Consider the following 23,692-nt stretch of genomic DNA (forward strand, 5'->3'; position numbering starts at 1 on the left):
CCCCCGAACCTCTCCGATGCCTCCTGCTCAACAACTTAACTGTCTGCAAAAACGCCACCGAAGCCTGGGACACCATCACCACCCTCACCACTGAGGCGATTGTCATCACAGAAACCTGTCTCAAACCCTCCTCCACCCTGACATCGCCACTGCAATGCCCAATGGCTACAAGATGGCACACTGAAACCGCACCAACAAACACAGACATCATCCACAAAGCAATAATCCAATGTACCCCCACCGTGGATGACAGCACACCAACCATGGAACATCTCAGTTTTCAAATTCACACCAATGACAGAACAACCATCAGAGGCACCCTTGCCCAAAGACCCCCAGGACCACGCACCAGTTTCTGCAACTCCATCAAAAGCTTCATCGCCTCACTAGCCATCAATTCCAAGCACTACTTCTTCCTCTGAGACCTCAACTCCCACCTGAACGAACCCACAGACTCTAACTCCATCCAACCTCCTGGAATACATGAGCGACATTGGCATGACCCAGCTGGTCACTGATCCCAGACACAGAGCAGGACACACACAACCTAATTTTCGTAGCCGGTGACAGAGTCTAATAAAGCCATGCCACAGAACTCACTTGGACCGACCACACCATACTCCATTTCACCATCACAGGATCACCATGCACCGTCACCAGCCACCCCAGCACTCCTTTCCATAGCTGGAACAAAGTGACACAGACCCAATGGATGGATGCCCTCAACAACACCCAGCCCTACCCTGCAACCAACCTGGAACAAGCAGTCCAGAACTTCACCACCTGCATCACCAATGCCACCGACCAAGTCGCCCCGTCAAACAAGCTGGGACCCGCAGAGCCACCAAACAAGCCAGCTGGTACATGCCAGAACTCAGGACAATGAAACGCAGCTGCAAACTACTGGAGGGAAGATGGCGCACCAGTGGAGACACCACAAACCACACCACTTTCAAGTGTGCCCGAAACAAATACCACCAGCGATTCAAAGACACAAAAAAACGCCCTGACAAATTGCATTGAAGCATACGCCAAACACACCAAGAAACTCTTCAACAATATTAGATTTGATGCAGGATACTGCTTTACTATTTAATTATATAAATATATATATATATATATGTAACATACTCAGATTATTGTAGTTTTTCGTTGTAAAGGGATGCATGGCGAAGACATTTGTGTTGTAAAAACAATTAACAAGTGAGCATAATCCCTCTATATGTATATTCACAAACCTGGAATGCAGAGGCTTGAGCGTGGCGGTCCAAGTCGGGTCCGGTAGCCCCTCAGTATTCCCACAAAATCGCCTTGTCGCAGGAAAACTCCAGACACCTTCGAATTGCTTAACATGCAGTTGTTTATTTATAAAATAAGGAAATAAGGCATCACGTCCAACGCGTTTCGGCTGTAGCATTGGTCACAGATGGAGTGTAGGAACCAGACACACTCCCAAAGAGTGTGAGACATAAACAATGGACAAAACACACCAAATCATGTTCATGGTGAATATAAGTAGCAGCCATCTTTGATTGTAATGTCATTAGAAGCAAGAATGTATAAACATAGACAGACGTAATATCCTGGAATTGAACAGTAGGCTCAATAAATTAAAAAAACAAAATCCCATTAAATGAAAAAAACAATGTCCAAAAACTTCATCTGGGGTGACAAGCCAGGTAGTCAGAAACATGGGATGATTTGATTGACTAGTTAAGTTTAGTCTTGTTTGGTAATCGTTGTTTTTTAACTATAACTCATGCCCTAAGGTAACTATAACTCATGCCTTCGCCATGCACTGCTAATTTCCCCATATATATCACTCATGGCTGTGTTACCTTTTACTGTGTCCTACAGTCTATCTGAAGTCCCACCAGGCAGGTTACACTCTCCATCCACAAAATTCATGCAGCTGCCTCATGTATAGACAAGTCATGGGAATTCATAAAACCATAACTTAACCTCCTCACCTCATCCTAAGGCCCCACCTAGAAACTGTAACCGCCCTCTCCAGGGTGAATGAAAAACACCTATGTCAGAAGACCAGTCATTTAAAGTAAATAAAACATTTTTACTTGCCTTCTAACTTCATTTCTTGCAACTAAGAACCATTCTGTGAAACACTGTGATATATATAGATATATATACTCTGCTGCCAATCTTTCCATCTCCTCCCCTCTGGCCTTCCTCTTCATTCTTTCCTGCATACCTTCCACCAGTCCCGACATGGGCCCAGGAGGCCCCTCCCCACCCCCCAATGATCCTTATACTTATTTTGTACCATCTTCTGATAGCCCAGGGGCTCTGCTTCTATTCTTTGTTACGGTGGTTCTAGATTTTTCTGCTTTTTGGAAGCTCTCTTCCAATTGTCATGTTTTAGGAGTGTTTGTTGCGACTTTACGGCAGCTTCCCGGGAATTGGGTGTCCTTCAAAAACAAAGTCTTAGTGGGCTCCTCATCACTTCCATTATCTTTTCTTTTTGGTAGAAAAAGTGCACCCTTGTCAAAATGTCTAGCAGACTATTATTTAAGGGGAGGCCAGTGTAGTGCTATGGCTCCTGTTCAGAAAAATGGCTTCTGAATCTTCTGACTAGAGCAATGCCTTCAACACCCTTTGCACATAGTGTTCAATGTCTGCCCCTTCCACTTACCCAGACCTGTATTCTTAAATTGTTTCTCCTGGAGCAAATTTTCAAAATCTTCTCCATTTTTGTTTTTTTACTCTATTGAGTTTTGTATTTCTTTTGTCTTATGACAACGAATTACCCTGTACTTCAAGACTGTCATAACATCAGGATTGCTGTAGGAATGTCTTGTCAGTTTTATCACAAAAAGTACTTGAGTACTCGACTGCCTCACCCACAACTTATTGTGGCATGCTTCATCATCGGTGAACTCTCACACTGGGTTAGGGCAATGCCACTCCAGAGGATCACCCAAAGTACATGGACTTGTGAGTTCTTAAGTATCTAATCTAAGGACATATACACTGGTGCAGCTGAAGTCTCAAAAGATAAAGGGGTATATCCACGGAAGTTCCCATATAACAAGGTACCCTGGTGTTGATTAAAATCAAGCACTGTGGTCAATAAATGAAATCTAATCAATCATCTGACATCCAAAATATATAGACTACCAACATGTTTCAACCTATGTCAAATGCCAAAAACAGGTCTTCTTGAGGGTAAGTGACCTCCCTACCTCTACTACTCATTCTTGTCAAGCAAAGGAAAACATTCCATAGCACATAGGCATCTGACTGGACATAAACCCACATTAACCAAACTACGAGGTCATGGTTCAGAGTGGGGGGAGCGCCTCCTCTGTAGTCACAAATTAATCAGGAGTTTGGCACTACTAATACACCTAATCGAGCCCCAGACACCTCCGTATTATCAGACTGATAATCCGGCGGTGTCGAGGGACTGATTTACATCCAGTCAGATGACTTGAATTGAATGGACTACGTGGTATGGAAAGTTTTTCCTTTTTCTTTTCATGGCGCGAATGAGTAGTGTTGGTGAGGAGTTCAATTAACCTGAAGCATTCCAAGTCATCGTTCTTTGGTTCTGGGCAGAGCTCCCTTTTATGCAAGGACTACACCCAAGATGGCACCAAGATCTTGTGAGATTTTACAAGATCCAAGGTGGCCTCCAGCTCCATCAGTCCATCCTGACACCACAGTGCAGGTCAGTTTCACCAAGCATCCTCTCCTGTGCAGAAAGCCACACCTGCCCCTACTGGACCACTTCCTCAAACTGGGAGACCCCGATCCACCTGAAGCCACATGTCCAGGAAGACAATGAGGATGGAGAGTGGGGAGAAGATAGAATGGGGAATGTGTGGTTATTTTAGTTATTATTTGTGAGGTGAAGGGGTTCTGGCATTGAGGGCTGGGATGCACATTGTGAGGGTGAAGTCATAGGTTGATTAGGTGGCGTGACGGTAATGTGTGGTGGTAAAGAGCAGAAGGCTGGGGGAGGAGGTGGATACTGGAGAAGAAGGGGCTATGTTTGGAAGTGAAAGAGAGTGCCAGAGGAGTATGGGTTGGAGGGTACTGGAGGGGATTGTAATGTGGGGGAAACGAATTGTCAGGAAATGGACGGAGGTGAACATGAGGGTGAGAGCTGCAAGGGCGTTGTGGTGCTGGTCGGTGGGTAGTTGTGTGTGGAGGTTGGTGCAGGGGAAGGGGCCAGGGGAGTGCTTAGCTGAAAGGTAGGAGGTGAACTGGTAGTGGGGGCTGAGACCCTTGGGCCTCCATCACGAAGGCCCCATTCTTTTACAGTCTCAGCATAAACTCCCGTTTTTGCATGGCTGGCATTACTAGTTTTGAGATGATTGCCGCATCCCACACAATTTTTCCCAGGTAATTTCAGATTTACCAAAGGAGGATGGCTGGCTAATACAAATACTCGAGGATTTCGGTGCGCAAAGCACCAACATCTGCATTTCTTTCTACATCTGAGAGGGGAAGTTTGCAACAGGTGCTACTTACATGCACACGGTGATTTCCGAACCCCAGGGCATCGGATTTCCTCAGGTGTGGGAAACGCCCGATCCTGAATCCTGCGCACTCGCATCTGGATTTGTGAGTGGACAACGGTGTGGTGAAAGGTAGAATGGCGGGGGGCGGGCTGGTATGTGCTGTGCTCATGGGGGCGATAAACTACCCAGCTAAAGGGAGTACCAATCTGGGTGTAACTCATGCACAAGAAAACACCTGCAGTCAGTCAGATGAGAACACGAGGAGCAAGATGTCACATGGAAACTGGGCCATGGACGTTTGACTTTACAAAGTCCCAATAACACGTCGTTATAATAGACTCCCCTAAGTTGTGAAAAAATTGTAAGACCCTGAAGCGGCTGCTCATTTCTTGCTTGTGGTAATTAATTAGCACCCACATCCCATTTTTAATAGAAATTTGCTCGTCGTGACACTCATTTTGCACTCTACGACAGAATTTATACCTGTGTACTAAGAAATACATGACTAAAATGCTCCACTAGGTACTCTATCATGCCCCTGCTATTAAATTGCCTTATTTTCGGTCATCAGTAATTGAACTATGTAGAAGGCCTCAAGCATCCAGCAGATGGCGAAAGAGGATAAGGTATTGCTGTCAGTCTCACATCTGTCAACTCAGGCATAGTCTTCCAGCTTCACCGTGACTCGGGGAATGTAGTCTCATTTCCTGATTCGGACCAGCAAAAGAAAAGGGCGAGAACAGATACAAAGCCTACAATCCCCAGGATGCTGTGTGGACCATGTGACTACATTCAACATGGCTTCTACTTTTTGTGGAGACCTGCACTGATGGTTTCAAAGTACACAGGTGCCAGCGAGCATCAGGAAAACCGCACGCACGCAGAGGTTTATTGCATTTTAATCTTCCCGAGGGGTGGCAGTCTATTCTTTGTGTCTCTGATGTACAGATATACGGGCTGGAGAGCTGTGAGCTTCGGGAAGTAACCGACAACAATCTCCGACGAGGGAATAGGTAGGTACTGGGACATTCTTGCGTGAATAGGATTAGGTCATGCATGGGAGCGTTTTAGAAGAGGAAAGTGGGAAATTAAAAAAAAAAAATCGGGAGAATGTATTTCTCCCATTTGCTTCTATTGAGTTCTGCATCTGGTCTATTAGTACGGGAATAGCAGGTGTGCTGCTGCATGATCGAATATCAGAAATGAAAATATTTATTTTTAGGTCGCAGCTTAAAGACATCTTTGGGACATTCAGAAAGCTGACCTAGGAATGCATTCTGCCTGGTCCCTGCCATTGTCTTTGTGGTTTGTAACTCACTTTTTCTTGCTTTCTATTTGCTGGCTTTAATTGTTTTAGGTTGTCCCGTTTGAGTTTGCACCTTCCCCTGCCCAAACCTTATTTGCAGTATCCTTCAGAGTCATCCCTTTCTGTAAACAGGCTTGTAAATCTTGCTCTTATCTCGTCACATTTGCTGTGCATTCAAAGATTGATGTCAAATGTCAGGGGCTGTCTTCCGAAAGTGCTTGCTTACTTTTCTTTCTCTGACTTCAGAGAGGATTTATGTTACAACATTGCTGGATATTGGGGGTAGGAAAAGGTTTCTTTTAACACGTGGTAAAATGTAAATTAATTTAGTAGGTATTTCAGAATATATCAGAATTGAGAACACAAATGAGGCATATTTTTGGTTATTTCTGAAGTGAATTGGAAACACACTTCAATATGATCAAAACAACTCATTACATCTAGGTGATGCAATTTCCACACATTCTCGTCTGTGCATGGTATAGCTTTTATTAGTAAAACTGTATGTCTGTGCACCTATAATGGTCATTTCAATTGAAAATCTGTTGTCTGTAGTGGCAGTGTGCTAGCACACCATGAATACTCCATTCTATGCCAGTCCATTCCACTCTGCACTACTCCACACCTCTGCACTCTACTCTGCACAACTCCACTTTACACCACTCCATTGCACTCTGCATTACTCCACTCTTCAGCACTGCACTCTGACACTTCACACTATGCCTCTCTACTCTATCCTGTACCACACTATACCACTGCACTCTTCACCACTGCAATCTACACCACTCCACTCAGCATCACTGCACTCCATGCCACTGCACTCTACTCCACTTTAGACCATTACACTCAATGCTGCTTTAAGCAACTGCACTCTACCCTGCAACTCTGCGCCACTGTACTCCACTCTGTGTCACTGCACTCAACGCCACTCTACTCTTACCCACTGTACTTTATTCTGCATCACTGTTCTCTGACACTCTACTTTTCAACATTGCACTCTCCGCCACTCTGCGCCACCCCACACCACTCCTCCCTTCGCCACTCCACTCCTCCCTTCGCCACTCCACTATGTGCCACTGCACTCTACGACACTGTCATCTACGCCACTCTACTCTTAACCACTGCTCTCCGCTCTGCATCACTGTACTCTGATACTCTACTTTGCAACATTTCCCTCTCCGCAGCTCCACTCTGCGCCGTGCTACTCTGTGCCACTCCACACAACTCCACTATGAGCCACTCGACTCTACTCTGCGCCACGCCATTCCACTCTGCGCCACTGCAATCTGCACCACTGCACTCCACAACACTGCGCTCTACTATGCACCACTCTAATCTATGCCACTACATTCTGTGATGCTGCATTGTACCCCATTGGATTCAATGCCATTGCACTCAATGCCACGGCACTCTACGCCACTATAGTCTGCAACACTCTGTGCCAATGCTCTCTACACAAGTCCACTCTACTCTATGCCACTCCAGTGTAGGCCTCTCTACGCGACTCCATACTATGCCACTCCAGTACACAACACTCTCTGCCACTCAACTCTACAGCACTCTACTACACTCTTTCATTCCTCTCTATGACACTCCATACCACTCTCCTCTATACCACTAACTTTTAGACATGCTGAACAGCAGCCACGCTAGTGTAAAACATGGCAAAACATATTGGGCAACAAAGAGCCAATGGTTCTTGCATAAACGCAACCTATTGACTTTGCCAGTGCTTGTTTCCTTACCTATCAGGAGCATGGAGAAAGCGCTACAGTAGGCAGAGAGAACGTGAAAATAATATAGTGCACTGGCCTGCAAAAGCAGGTTACTGGCAGTTCATACTCCTTGTCACGCAAGACCAGTCCCTGTCGGCTGAAGCCTGCTGAGGAATCTGTTTTTGCAAGCAGGAGTCTGGAGACTAGCCTTGAAATCGGTAGTATCCTGCCTGAATTGAAAGGGTTGACATGTATGTGATATACTCTAGTGCTTAGTTTGGTTGCAATTATGTCTGATTGTACATTGATGTTCTGAGTGTTCATATGACATTTGGCTATGGTTTAAGGATTTAGCCTGGTTACTAGGTGGCTCAAAGTTATCTGGGACTTGATGGTCTGAGGTTTTCCTGAAACAACATAATGCATTCAGGAAGTTGTAGTTAGTGTACTTTTCAACCGAACCAGTTTGACTAATACACCTGAAAACAATGATTTGTAAAAGGAAAACTCAGGACTTCAACATGGTGCACATGATGACATGGAATGATCTGGTAATCTTAGGGTCTGGTCACAAGTGCCCTTCATCAAATGCCATATGTACTGCACATGACGGAGTCGGCTACCAAGGTGTGTAGAATTTATCATGAGGGTGCCTCTTGTCTTATCTGAAATTGTGAGGAAATTGTGAGGAATAACATGCAGATTGTGGTGCTTTTAGTATCTAAAGCCATGTGTCCTAAGTGGCCTTTTACCATGTTAAATTCCAGCAGTTTTGCCTGGTAATATTACTGGGTGCTGTAAACACTGCATCACTTTCCGTTCCAATACCTACACAAACAAGGGTTTGCACTTTTGCAGGCCACTTGTCATCTAGTTCTTAGTTTGTGTTCTTGACTCTGAGAGATAGCTCTGCTGGCTGTGGCATAAACAGGTAGCCATAACTCTATACCTTAACATGCAGTTCTGCCATTATAAGAGTATGAGACCCCATTAACACTGAGTTATTTTCTGAGCCTGTACCATTTTTGATAGCTCTACTATTGTTGGTGGTGTTTTAAAGGCTCTGCCATTTGAATGATCTCTTGATGTTCTGTATTTTTAGAGGATAGGTCTTTGCCGGATCCTGAGCAAGCGTCTTCTTAAGTAATTGATATTAAAAAGTAGCCTGTAAACATTATATCCTGTGATACAGCTTGGACAATGTTTATTGATCTGCGGCCAGACTCTGGATGCACTGCATAAGATTCCAGTGCGATCTGATTGATTTGCTGAGGAGACTAAACCAGCTAGTGAAATATAATATGTTTACTCAGCTAAAATGAATATCAAAAAGGGGCAAAGGATGATGTATGGCTGTAAAAAGAGCTTTTACATTTGTTGTAAATACTATGTAGAGTGAACATGCCAAATCATATTCGTATTAAAAGGTTGTTAAACATCCGTGTGTATGTTAGTATAGGATATTTATATAATGGAAACCTAGCCAAAGGCAGTAGAACACTGTACTGGGTCGAAGGCAAAGATACCGACAATCAGTGAATGTCGGGTATGATGCATTTACTCCATCGTGATTTAAGTTTTTTTAAAGTTTTTTTTTACAGAAGTGCACCATCATCTCTTTTCCAAATTGGTACAGGGTTGTGGTGGTCCTGATGGATACAGGCCTGTTGCCTAGTACATTTCCTCTTTGCTCTGCTTCAACTGTAGTCTGATGGTGCCCTGGCTGCTGTTGTGCTGAGAGCCAACAGAAGTAGTAAGCTTGTCAGCTGGGTAGGGTGGGTGTTGTTCGTGATGGCTTTGTAGATGATGTAGCTGATTTTCTTCCTAGTAAGGGGAGCAAGTTGAGTTGTATCAGTTTTCTTGAGACTCTTGGTGAGGCATGTTGCAGTGTGTGGGATGGCATAAAAAGCGCTAATGTGGAGTTTGAGAGGTCTTGAAGAGTAATTCTGAAGTTGTGTGTTTGGGAGGAATGGTTTCAGTTTCATCATTGGAGAGAGCTGGTACCAGACCATCTATGGTTTTCTTGGCAGTGTCTGAGTTCAGTCCAGGATGAATCCAATTGACCTGGTTGTGGGTGAAAGTTGGGATTTGAATTTGTCCAGATTTGAGTCATTGGGCATACTCTGTACTAGTTGTTGCTTCTTGTTCTTGTTGAATTGCGGCAATCTGTTCAGGTAGGTGTTGGATATCCAGGTCTGGATGAGGTGAAGGTAGTCTCTTGGTGCTGAATGTGTAGAATTAAGGACTTTCATGTAAGTTGTGTCATTGGAGTATTTGTCAATTTTCATGCTGCTCTAGGTGAGCAGAGACCCATGAGGTCTACATAGTGGCTGAAAAGGGAAAGAGACCGTATGGAACCCTGGAGTATTCAGCAGGTAATATGGAATTTCTCCAATCTGGGGGTACCCGTGTGAACAAACTGGTATCAGGTGGATAAGTAGGAGGACAACTGGTGAAGGATGTTGATTCCCATTCAAGACTTAAGGGTGTGGACAACTTTAGAATGGGCCACAGTGTTGGAGGTGGCAGTGAGGCCCAGCAGTATCAGAAGAGGGCATCTTTGTCTGTGGTCAGGATTACCATTTCTGATTTCTAAACTAGCTGTCTTTGTGTTGCAGAGTGAACTGAAGTTGGATCAGTAGTCCTGTAGGAGATGGTGGCATTGATGTCATCTTGGAGTTGTGTTTATACTGCTTTTCAAGTCTTGCCTACCAGACAGCTTTTAGCAGTTTAAAAACAATAGCCTCTTGTGCACCATACCAAGAGCCTGCACAATGTATACCATTGGTTGGCTTTATTCTCACTCTCATTTGCTTGCTTCTTATTCAGTGGCTCACTGATATCCTTCCACTGCTCACATTGAGAACTTTTTTATTTTTCATTGCCCATTCCATGAGACTGCATGTTTTCAACTGGCTCCCATGTCATGCCATAGGCACAAGCATGTGTGGGCATGCAGGCACATACTTCAGCATTCATGCACACACTTGTAGAATGAAACAGCTGCGTCACTGCACCATTTTTTCCTCTCTTTTTTGACCAATGCTGAACAGCTATTCACTTTGCCAGTGCTTGTTCATTGATCTTGCTGATGAATGGTAGGTGAGTGAGAGGCCAATAATTTTCTAAGTGTCTGAGTTAAGTGTGAGTTTCATCAGGAGTGGGAGGATCTTACTTTTTTGAAAGTGTGACAGGGTCGTGGTATCCCTGTCTCCAAAGGCCATGACAGGGCCGTTTCTGTCGTACCCCGGCGGTCCCATGGAGAGAGTTATAGACCAGCCCAGAAACCCGGAAAACAAGCAGGAAGACGCGACACGAACGAGGAGGAAGAGAAAGAAACGCCAGCGGTGAAAGACACAAGGAGAGAAGAGATGGAAGGACAGAGAACAACCCTGGAGGAGTTCGACACTACAACTGAAGAAATGAAGCAGGAGATGTACCACCACAGGCCTCTCGAGATGTCGTGGAGAACAGAGATCCGGAGCCGCACGTCTGACCCAGACTGACCGTAGAACCCAGCCACGTCTCTGGAGGGACGTGGCTTATGCAGGTGCGTGCGCACATCCCCAGCACTTGGGGCTTTGGTGGAAGTGGGGAGAAGGGACGAGAGACGACGGAAAGGAGGTGGAAAAGAGACAACGGAGACATAGCGAGGGAAAGGGGAAGATCGAAAGCACAGGGGGTGAGGACGGGTGCACTACAGAGGATCGGTTTGCACAGAGGTGTTGGGAACGATTGTATATCCAGCCTTCCCCCTACTAGTATGGGACATACTTTTTCTTTTCAACACTTTACTATTCCCCTCTTATGCCCTCCGCCGACCACGCCTCCCTTCTCCCTATAGTATAACTGAAAAGATCCACAATTTAAACAAAATCCACTTACCTTTCTTTCCCACCATTTTTTTTTCTTTCTCTCTCCACACGACGGCATATCATCGGGAAATGAGACATCAAGGACAGAATACCTAAAAAAGAAAGGAAGAAAGTACAATTAAAAGGAAGGCGCAATTACGAAAAACATAACGGACAGAAGAAGATAGTAGAGAATAAAATCAAACTCAATAAGAATACCAGAAAAGAATAGAAGAAAACGTAAAAGGAAAAAAAAAGAAGATAAAAAAAGAACAGTAAGGAAAGCAGAAAGGAAGAAGGAAGGACATATATATATATATATATATTTTTTTTCCCTTACTAGAGAAATTTAGAAAATAAAGAGATTTGAAAAGAGTTGTTAACTCGCTCTACGTCTTCCATTTAAACAAACATGCCCTCTGTTGCCCAGGGAACCTACCACATAGAGTTTCTGGGAAGAGCCATTTACTGAGGAAGGCATTGATGATGGTGAATAGTGATGAGAGAGCTTCTCTGAAGAGCATTTTGATAAACAATAAGAGTAAGATGACATCACCATAGGAGGGTGGCTTATAGGACGTTGAGGATGTTGGTGATGTCTGCGAGAGACAGTGGTTTGAGTGATTACCCTTGTGAGATGCAGCACGGAGGGGTGGGTGTAAGGCGTCAAGCAAGTTTTCTGTTGTTGTTATGCTATTGGATCGTCTGTATTATTTCACTGAAGAAAAGGGTGATGGCATTGCACTTGTTTCTTCAGTGTGGCAATATAGTGTTTGGCAGGGGGTTGATGCAGTGCTTGATTGTTCTGTTCTGTTGAAAGCTTCTTAGATGATGTTGCTGTAATACTTGGCTTTGGCTGCTTTTAGTTGTCTTTGTGTTGCCCTGAGGAACTTCAGAAGAGTAAGGTTGCAGGGGATCTCTTTTTCTTCCATTTTCTTTCCTGTCTGCTGATGGGGCTGTGGTTGTCTTGATTTATTGTGCTTGAGTTGTCTGGAAGATTGAAGTCACTGAGGATGGGTGTGATGTGCTGGTTGGATAAGGGAGTGAGGAGATCGGAGAATTTATCTATGAAGTTTTAGTTCTGCCCAGGAGGCCTTTAGAGTTGGACAGTGGCAGACTGAATTGCAGAGAGTGGGCAGTAGCATATGAAGGGCTCCATGGGGCTGAGTGTTGCTTGCTTACCTGTGATGCAGGACCAGGAGGACTTATGGATGACAGTGAGGCAACCTCTATTCTTAACTTCATGGTTGGTACATCAGATGCAGTAGCATCTGTGAACAAGGACATGCAGGATTTAGAGGTGAGCCATGTTTCTTCGATGGAGGTCGTCTAGCTTGTGAAAGGTGATGAGGTCTGCAGTGTTGAGAATGGAGTACTGCAGAGCATATGTTAATGAGCAAAAGTTGTACTGTGTATTTGGTAGCTTGAAGATGTGTGGTTGTTAGTAGAATGTGGATGAAATTAGGTTTATGTATTGTGAGTATGTGCTGTTTGTATGCTCTAGGTCTGGGTGTGATTGTGGGGATGGGTAGTGAGGAGTGCTGAGCTGAGAAAATGATGGGATGTTACATAAGAGCTTGATGAGCTTGTTGTGTCGCAAGGGTTCATGCTCTGCGTTCTTCCTGGTCCAAACAGATAACACCTTTGCCTGTGTCTAACTTTTGCAGGGAATTCCTGGAAGGGTTAAGGCCCTAAGATGTTGAGTAAGGAAAGAGGCAAGAGGTTTCCGGTGGGAGCCTGTAATGTCATTTCCTATAGAGCTGGACACTGGGAAATGTAGTGGTGTTACTTCTGAAGTGATGGATGATGGGAGCTAAGGTGATGTTACTTTCTGGAGAGACGAATGCTGGGGAGTTAGGCCCAATTGTCCATATTCTTCTTTTCAAGATAGTTTTGGCTGTAGAGATGGATGCTGGCAAATGCAGTGATGTCATGCCCTGTAGTAATAAAGGCCATTGAATGGAAAGCTCATTTTCTGAATTAGAAGTTATATGACTTAGAAATTGCCCAGAAGATCTCTGTTGTTGGTAATGGACCTGAGAAGCATATCAGTTTGTTAGGTGGTAAATCTATGATGCCAGTTATCCAGGCTGTTTAATCCTAAGCACCTGGTACACAGAATCTGCTAAAAAAAAGGAAAGAAAAATCTATATCTACACCTTGTTGTTGAACTTGATGGTAGACATCCCTCTAGGAGAGACCCTTTTCACTCTGCTGTTGGGTACGCCATGGTTCAGAGTTGTCTCCTCCATACCTGGTGCCACATTTCACTGATGGCAACATGTATACTAAGCGGAGACCTTTGGCATTCTGCAAGTAGTTCCTAGAGAGGAGACTGAATCAGCAGCATAGTCATTTCCTTTAACCTACATGGCAGAAATGACTTGGTGCAGTCTAGTACCAGACCAGGCCTCTCTAAATCCCTGTCTGTTTATAGGTGGTTAGTGGTGTTGAACTGCGACCAGTTTCTTCACTCTCCAATTGCACTTCTTATAAAACGTTGATGATGATGGCCTCTGTGCTCTTGGCTGGTTTTAAAATCTGTCCGAATGGCAACATTCGGTCTATTCCTTGAAATAAGCTGTAACAGCTTGATTCCAGCATGTGCTGTTAGCTTTGCTGGATGGAAGGTTAGAAATTGGTGTACAGTTTTTTAAAAGTATGTTTATTAAGTATTCTCACATCCGAATGTACATACAATGTAATGACGCTTATCTTAGGACAGTATACGTGCCTTTGTGGAGCCAAGGACAACAGTTATACATAGCAGTGGTCTTTGCAGTTGATCATACTTTCTAACAAGACCACAGTAAACACATCTCCAAAGTGCAAGTCATATTTGGTGAAGTGTCGTCTAGCTTCTGCAACACCGTTGTCTAAAAATCCCAGATGTAGGCACAAGACAAAGTCAAATGGCATAAATTCACCTCATCTATGAGGCATCTAGGACAGGGCATACCCCCCCATAAATGGCAGTGAGTTTCTTAGGTGTGAGGTATGTTTGATGAAGATAATTGAATTGGATATATTTGAGGCGTGTGACCTTCTGGGGATATGGTAACATTCTCGCTCAGTCGCGGTCCAATATGTCCCTACCAAGTTCCTCCTCACTCTTCATCTGTAGGGCATGCAGTGGTTTCCTAACCTTCCCGCTAGGGGCGGCATAAATCCACTTCACCAAATGTCTTCCAGCCCCCATGGACAACAACAGTTGGAGTACCACATGTGTATGTGGCTCATCCATCCCCTTATCCCAAAGAGCCGCGCACATCCTAACGAGTACTTCATAACAGAGTAGCTGCTCTGGAGGCAAAACATTGGCCTCAATCAGAGTTGCAAGAGGCTTCAGTGTGGCAGTCTCGTAACAGTCACCCATTGTAACCAGCCCTGCTTGCATCCAGCTCAACATCTGGGCTGCCGAGAAAATGGTTGGGGGATCACTATCCTACTAGCTGGAAGGCTGGGGAATACAGTGGGCAGTCTTTTGTGTGTCAAACACACCGCCACCAACAACGGACAGCTGTGTATAGTAACAGGGTTTCTCTCCCTCTTCCTGGCACCCAGTACAGGAGTGGTGCCATCAGCGCCCCCTGGTTAGGCTCAGCTCCATGTCATCCCAAGTTGGTCAAATTCACTCCATCCGACCACTTGGTGAGCCATTGCAGCTGGGTAGCTAAATAATAGTTCTCAAAATCCGGTACCCTCAGGCCCCCCTCCAAGATGGGCTGCTTAAATACGTACAGAGACACCCGATTGCGTCCACCATCAAATATAAGTTCCCGGATGAGCAAATCCAGCTGTCTGAACCACCCAGCTGGGATCCACACAGGAAGATTAGTGAAGTAATAAAGCACCCGGAATAAAATAATCATCTTGATGATTACGATCCACGTCATAAGGGGGAGCTTCAATGTATGCCAAAAGGCCACGCACCCACGTATGAAGCACAGCGCAGGACTCAGATTACCCTTGCATGTGTCCTCAAGGTGGTGGTAAATCTGTATTCCCAGATAACAAAAGGTGTGTGGGCCCACTGGATGTCCAGTCCTAAGAAATGAGGCCTTGCCAGGTCCAATCTCAGAGGAAAGACACAGGATTTTGCCAGATTCACTTGCAGTACAGAAACCCAGTCAAACTTCTCTAGCAACTGTAACATGATTGGGACATCAGTCTCCATATTTGCCACATATAATATCAAATCGTCAGCAGGCAGGGAAATAATATGCTCAGTCCCATCCACCAAAATGACCCTACGCTAGCTTTTCTCTCTGCACAACACCGCCAAGGGCTCAATTGCAAGCTCAAACAGGAGCTGAGGCAACTGGCATCCTTGCCTGGTGCCTCAGTGAACCCCATAGGAGCCTGAAACACAACAACCCAATCTCACTGTGCAGGTAGGGCCAGTGTATAGCAGGCACAACTACTGCACCCAGGCACTCCTAAACTAATTTTAAGCATGACCCTTTCCAGGTATGACCAGCTAACTGTGTCAAACGCCTTTGCCTTTTCCAGGTTGATCGACACAAGCTACATCTGCTCCTCAGATATACAGGCAGCATAGAATTAGAGAGGTATTGCGTTGTGGTATAAATCCTTACTGATCTGGGTGCACGAGCATTTGCAGATGCGGCAGCAGTCGCATCTCTAGGTTCTTGCTTAAGATCTTAAAAACATGCTCAGCTTGGACAATGGCCTATATGATGTGGTAGGTCTCCCCACGCTTGCGTCTTAGGGAGGTGGACCACCGTTGCATCCTTAGTGGAGGCAGACAGTTCTACCTTTTCCAGAGCCATGGCGGATATGGTGACCTGTCTTGGCGCCAACCCCCCAAAAAAGGTAGAGTAAAACTCTGCCGGTAGGCTATCTGGCATCTTTCCCTGTGCCATTTCACGTAATGCACATTTAGGGGGTCATTCTGACCCCGGCGGTCAGAGACCGCCGGGGCCAGGGTCGGCGAGAGCACCGCCGACAGACCGGCGGTGCCCCGCAGGGCATTCTGACCGCGGCGGTTCGGCCGCGGTCAGATGCGGGAAACCGGCGGTCTCCCGCCGGTTTCCCGCTGCCCTGCAGAATCCTCCATGGCGGCGGAGCGCGCTCCGCCGCCATGGGGATTCTGACACCCCCTACCGCCATCCTGTTCATGGCGGGTCTCCCGCCAGGAACAGGATGCCGGTAGGGGGTGCCGCGGGGCCCCCGTAAGAGGGCCCCACTTAGTATTTCAGTGTCTGCTATGCAGACACTGAAATACGCGACGGGTGCAACAGCACCCGTCGCACCTTCCCACTCCGCCGGCTCAATTCTGAGCCGGCGTCCTCGTGGGAAGGTTGATTTGCCCTGGGCTGGCGGGCGGCCTTTTGGCGGCCGCCCGCCAGCCCAGGGCAAATCCCAAAATACCCTCAGCGGTCTTTCGACCGCAGAGCTGTATTTTGGTGGGGGAAGTCTGGCGGGCGGCCTCCGCCGCCCGCCGGACTTAGAATCACCCCCTTAATCTCTTGTGGTGTGATGGGACCTCCTAGCTTCTCCGCTGTCTCCGGCAGGGAGGCTGTGCAATCACAAGGGGCTCAGAAAGATGGCTCAGAAAGATTCCTGTAGCCTCCTCCAGATCCTCAGCTTGCCTCCCATAGAGTGTTGTACAACAGTCTTATATCCGACTGGAAGTACACCAGCCTGCCGCCCGGCAAGTGCACCCGAGTAATCGGAAACCCTCTACTCTCCGGTCATACCAACCATGCCAATAACTGTTACACCTTACCCTTGCTCTCCTGGGCCCAGGCTGTATATTTCCTATAACTATGACACTGGAGCTTCTCCAAGAGGACACTACTGCTCCTTGGCCTCCGCCAATCCGCACCTCCGCCTCTCAATCAAGGCCAAATTGTTTGTATAGATTGCAAATAGTGCCGTTCATTTTATTCAGATCCCGGTCAAGGTCTCTCCTGATTCCCACAGACGTACCCAAGCAATATCCCCGCACCACCATTTTAAAGGCCTATGACTCCACAAGGCAGTCTGCCCCCATACCCTGATTACGTTCGAAATAGCCCGATATGGCCTCTCGGAGGCCTTCTTGGTAGGTAGTGTCTTCCAGAGCACTGAGACACAAGGACCACAGGCGGATTGCTGGATGTTCTTCATCCATGTGGATACATTCCATGTGGATACAGATCAATAGTGGGCTATGGTCAGATATTGCAGCCCATGGACTCTGTGTGTTGGATGAATAGACCGAGTTGGCTGGAGCTAAGGAATCTATCTATGTGGATATGCAGGGTGTGTAAGTAAGAATACAAAGAGAACGCCCTGGCTAGGCCATGTTGCACCCTCCATATGTCTCCAACCCCCTCAGCTCCCCATCCAGTTCCTTATCCCCCTGCTAGTCTGTGAGCAGAAGCCCCTGGTAAAGGCAGGGTAGAGCGGTCCAAATCTGTGTCTGTTGCACAGTCAAAATCCATCCCAGGAGCATGTTCCTATCCATGAGTGAGCTCAATTGCGCGGACAGGGCCGTAAGGAAGGTCAGCTGATCCCGATTGGGGGTATATATGGACCCTATTGTTAAATGCCTACCATCCAGCCTCCCTTCCACCAAGACTTATCTGCTTTCCCTGTCAGTTTTGACATGCAGTGCTTCAAAGGGGACCCCCGCCCTGATCCAGACCAGCGCACCCCTAGCAAATGCAGAATATTCTGTGGCATATACCGGCCCCTGCCAGCTCCTTTGGAGTCGTTGTGCCTCAATTTTAATAAGATTTGTTTCCTACAGTTAGGCAATGTGAACAGGCCTGCGCTTCAAGAACATATGGACCTTATGACACTTGCCCGCTGACCCCATGCCCCTTATGTTCTGCAACACCTTAAACCCTTGATGTGATGGCGCCAGAGTAAGTATGTACACCCTTGGTCTCCACCGTCCCCTCTCTGCCCCCCTTACCCACGTGGACAAATCCCAAAATACAAGGATGTACAAGACCCGGAGTCCAATTAAAAAGAAACAGATCCCAACCCTGGAGTAGACAAGCAATGGCTAGGCGCCCACACATACGCGTGCCAATCTATAAGTGCAGTGTATTACCGCTGTCCACGAGTTTGTGGACGTTTGTAAGGGGCAAGTCAGTCACACAGCAGCGCATGTAGGCACTCGGCTCCGGCCTTATCTTGACCACTTAGGCTACCTGCACCTTCAGTTATACCAGAAGGAACAGCAACAGCATGAGCAGCACCCCAGGCACATGCATTTCACAACTGTAGATTCAGAGAAAGTTACTCTACTGCCGACATTAGACGGGATTCTGCAGCGTGTCCTAGACATCATACCAGGTCAGCCCAAGAGCGGCAGGCCTCCGTCTCTCACTATTGATTAGCCTGCAGAGCTCGCCCTCCACATATCTCTCGTGGACACCCATCCAGGGCAGCACAGCAATGTCCATCACTAATCACACATCCATTAACTGTGGAGCCATCCTAACGACATGAGTCCTAGATATCAGATCAAAACTTCCGCTGTCTGTGGAGTCACTTGTGGCATGTTCTGTTTACTGGTAGGTATGGCATCAGAGGCGGACCCCTCTGAGTGTCCATCAGAGCGTGTGCCATACTCCGAATCCTTGGGGCCTCCGCCAGTAATTCCCTGGCCTCGTCTGTCTGTGCTCTCGTCTGCTTTTTTACGGGTTCGCAGTGCGTGGAGTTACAATGTTTCTTTTGCACTTGGCGACACAGTTGGGGCCCATCCCTCACTGCGTCTTCACCTGAGACCGCAGCCTGCTATCACTCAAACCAGTACCAGGCATCTAAAGGGTTCAGGAAGATGTGCTGAGTACCGTCTAGCATCACTTGCAGCCCAGTCTTAAATAAGAGGGAGTATTGCACCCTTGCTTCCCACAGCCCGTTTTTCACTTCCAGAAAGGATGCTTTCTTAGCCTGCACTGCTGCAGTAAAGTCCAGGAACATGCTCACTGCCACATTCTCTGTTTGAAAAGGGCCATCCTCATGTAATTTCTGGAGCAGGGTATCACGCAAAGTCTCTATAAAGCAGCAGCTTGACCACCACCAGATGCGTTGGCCACCCAGAAGCTTAGGGCTTAGCTGGGACCCTGCGGGCTCGTTCTAGGGCGAAAAAAGGAGAAAGTTCAGTGTTGATCCGTTTTCATCCAGTGTTCTAGGTATGTGACCATGTCGCACCACTTCATCCCTTCTGGCAACCCTGTGGCTTTTACATTATTGCTCCGATTACGCCTTTCTGCATCTCCAGCTCTGTGCTCCAACAACTTCACTCGTTCAGTTAGGTCAGACATTTATTGCCGCAAGGAGTTTTGCGCTGGTTAGAGCTCACTTACAATTGCCTTAGCAGCCTTAACTGCCTCTTCCAACTTTTGGTGGTCCACACTAAGGAGGCCCAGTTCCGTCGCCACCTCTCCAATCTGATCTGTTGCTGGAGTGTTTGTTTGAAGTCTGTGATAGCCACTAGTATTCTGTCTAACTTGAGCTGCATGGCAGGTGCCGGGAGTTCCAGGCCAGAGTCCGGTGGCAACCCCTCCTCCCGGGGCCCCTCTAGGTTTTCACAGATGTGCTACCTTCCTTTGGCCTAGTTCTTCCCATTGTCCTGAGGTCACAGAGTGTTTCGCAGGGCCCCCATTCGTCAAAGTACCCAGCAGGATCCTTGCTGTCACCAATCAGACAAAAGGACTTCTACCCCAGCAAGGCAACCAATTAAGTGCAGCATTATTAGCTTCGGGAGCCCTCTTGCTCCGCCAGGGCCAGGATCCAGCTGCAGGCAGCCATACAGGGTCCTCGAATTGGATGATAAAAGCAGGCTGGAGCAGAGCAAAGGCCTCGTGCGAGCACCTTGTTTGCTGGCTAAAGAAACAAGCATTTGCAATGCAATGGGTCTCGTGTTTGCTCGAGTTGCTAATTGGACTTTTCTTGCCACATGAATTGAAAATGAAAAGTAAAACAGCTGACATAAGCGAGCTGATTCAAAGCGCCACAGCTGCCATGAGCATGAACGCGAAGCAGAGACACGGAAAGAAAAAGAAGTCCGCTCGTAGTCAAACGTATCGGCAAAAATACACTTATCCATGTAACAGGGTCAAAGTCCAAGGCAGTAACCAAACCGCCCCAAGGAGGGACAAACGTAAAGCATATACCAATGATAACAAAAGATTTTTGAAAGGCAAGCCCATGAATGAGTGATAGTGATGGGCATGCGGTGGGCGTGGTTAAAAGCCCATAGAGATTACAACACATCTGAGCGCTTGGGCGCTCGATCTAAAAATTGGTCCACAGTTTGTTAGCACCCTTGAATCACCTGGAGGTTTTTAAGAACATGGATCTTGGTCACGTTATTTAGAATGCTTGAAACTACTCTGATTCCTACAAATGTATGTTTGCATTTACGGATGGCGGTATGTTTAGAGGTTCATCTAGTTTTGTGAAGGTTCCATCTTAGGAGGCGTTTTTCAATGCATCTGAGAATTAGCATCTAAGCATTAGTACAATGAGCAGTTGCTGGGAAATTGGTCTGGAGTTTTCTCTGGCAGTTTTCCAGCTTCTCTGAGTCGAAGTAATTCAGACCTATATTAATTTGGAGTTGGGAGGGCTAGTCTGAACTCTTTTGTAGATATTTTTAATTTTGTGTTTCATTTAATTTAGAAAGTCATACAGATTTAAAATCGTGGTTAATTTGCTTTTGGTGCAGTGTATTTTGAAGGACAGCTCTGCTGTCCAACTGAGAGGTCACATAGCATGAATCTTGAACCATAAGCTCTGTCAATAAAGCTTAAGCCCATGAACTATGTACAGTGTCTTGTGCATAGTTCTATAGTCTAAGAAGTACAAGCCTGAATACTGTTTATCTCAAAGTAATAAGATGTGCTGCCTAGGTCAAGGTCCTGCAAACTACAGGCCCAATTCTCAAAATAAAGAACAAATCTCGGCCCCTGGTTTACTAACCTTACAACTGTGCAGATTTCTGACTTTTTGGAATTCACAAACATATTCCAGATTATGCCTGGACACTAGCAACAATGGCAGGTTACGAGGCATGCTCTTGGAAAACATTTGGGAATCTATTTTCTCATTTTTTGTGAGGAGATGGGTGCATATTCCTTTCCTTTCCCACTCTGGAAAGTAATTTTCTACCGCCCTTACTAAAAGTTAATATTTTACATTTTTAGGTCGAGTGTAAGCGTACAACCTCTTGTATACTTCTTCTGTGGGCTTCCAGCTATTTTATTTGTAGGGACCAACTACTGTTTAAATATGCTTTGTCCTGTTTATCTGGTCTGTAGGGGACTTTTATTTTACTTTGTTTGTTTCCTGCTCCCGTCCAGGGAAGCTTCTCTTTTCATTTGCTGAGCATTCTTCCTCTGAGCTTAGCTGTAAACAAAGCTATAAATCAGGCTGTTACCTTGCTCACATTTGATCTCTGTGGGTTCTCTGCACCCTCTCTCAGCTGCCACGCTCCGTCCTTCCTTGACTTGGATTTTCTTTACCAGGTGTGCCTGCCCGTGTGCTGAGAGCAAGGGCGGATGAACGCTTGTAATATGCTTATAGCCTAGGCACCCATCTCTACCAGGGCTACACAATCCTTAGAGACAGTGCCCACTTCTGCTCCATACTGGGATCCACTCGCAGCTCTAACAGTGCACCTCAGTCCACACACTCCAAGCCCTCAGCCGTGTCAGTGCCAGGAACCCCACACACGCTGTCTGTCTGCCATAGCACCTCGGTTCTCGCAGTCAGTACACTCTGCTGCTCCAGTACTGGGACCTCGGGCACAGCTCCATCAGTGCACACACTCCAAGCCCCCAGCCGTGCCAGTGCCAGGAATCCCACACATGCGGTCTGCCAGAGCACCTCAGTTCTCCCAGTTAGTACACTCTGCGGCTCCAGTACTGGGACCTCAGGCGCAGCTCCATCAGCGCACCTCAGTTCTAGCCCGGCGAGGTCACTTCCTTTCCTATACTGGGACCCCGCTCACATACTGTTCCATTACAGCTGCTCAATTCTAATATTCAGTCCCACTGCCAACACAACACTGGACCCAAAATAGCAAAACACAGCTCAGCCAGTGCACCTCAAGTCTAACATCCAACGCCACTGTTGATTAGAACCACCACAGCTACTCCAGAATCCATCAATTCTAACATTCAGTGCACATTTCTTCTAAGTACTAAGGCTAACACACGGCCTTCAGGACTCCTCGCTTCTGTGGTTCAGAAGCAATGCCACCCCCATACTGGGCCCTACTCGCAGCTTCACTAGGGCACCTCCAGGCTAATACTCTGCAACACTGGCACGCCAATACTAGGTTCCACACATAGCTCCATTAAAATACCTCACTTCTGACCTTGTGTGCCCGTTACTATTCCAGTAATGCAGCCTACGTACAACTCTGTTAGTGCACCTCAACCCTAACCTGCAGCGCTCCATTATTCCAATACCAAGAATTACAGGCCGCTCTGTTTCCCATTCCTCACCCGCTGCCTTTCTGTTTGTTATTCCAGCACTGGGCTGGGACACAGCCCTCTACATCACCCATCTTGATCTGAAGCGCCCCAGTATTGCTGTAGTGGGGTTCACATACAACTCTGCTAATGCACCTCCTGCTGTTCTGCAGTGCCCCTTGCTGTTCCACACTTCTGTTTGAGGATGTGGGGAAGGCAATTAAATCTATTCTTAGCTGCCATCTTTATTTGGGAGGGTTTGTTTCGCCTATCTCATTCCGTTCTTTTCTTTACTCTGTTTACTCTCCACGTTTTCTTTCTCCCCACATTTCTCTTTTCAGCTCCTAAAATCCACACGTTAACAGTTTCACTCTTTCTTTTTACTCCTCTGTCTTTTTTTTATTTCCCTCTTCCTTTTGCTACCACCTCTTTCAAACTCGCAAAAACGGGGTTATTTCTTCTCCTGTTTTGTTCCACTCTTTTTTTCCTTCATTAGGCGTTCATTCTTTCACAATTTTTGTCTCTTCCCTTCATTCTTTCTCTATATTTTTTATTTGCTCTTTCTTTTGACTTGGTATACGTCCTTTCACCTTTTTTTGTATTTTTTTTATTTTTTATCTTCCTCCCCTCCTTTCTCTGGTGTTTTTCTTATCTTTATCTGTCAACTCACATTTTACTATAAATCCCTTTTTTTCTGTCTGCATGTGGAAGCCACAAGTTACTTGTTGGGACCTGAAGTGTCAAAGTGGTTTTCCGATTTTGTGTTTGTGAGAAATGTCAGTAGAAACATGCCCTGGCTATTTTGCTGCGTGTTTCTCTCACCATCTCTTTTTTCTCTAATGTTAATTTTTCTCTTTCTTTGCACACTTCTTTCATTATTTTTTCCACTGTC

General features: G+C 46.3%; 1 protein-coding gene across 1 annotated transcript in view; it reads left to right on the forward strand.

The window, feature by feature from the left end:
- Window positions 1–5,255: 5,255 nt before the first annotated feature.
- The window catches only part of PEX26 (peroxisomal biogenesis factor 26), a 46,654-nt gene continuing 28,217 nt past the window's right edge, over window positions 5,256–23,692 (forward strand). Inside the window, exon 1 of the mRNA XM_069228026.1 lies at window positions 5,256–5,497. The gene's annotated coding sequence lies outside the window, so the exon portion shown is untranslated. The remainder of the gene's footprint in view (window positions 5,498–23,692) is intronic.

The sequence above is a fragment of the Pleurodeles waltl genome, chromosome 4_1, assembly GCF_031143425.1.
Source record: "Pleurodeles waltl isolate 20211129_DDA chromosome 4_1, aPleWal1.hap1.20221129, whole genome shotgun sequence".
In the NCBI taxonomy this organism is placed as follows: Eukaryota; Metazoa; Chordata; class Amphibia; order Caudata; family Salamandridae; genus Pleurodeles; species Pleurodeles waltl.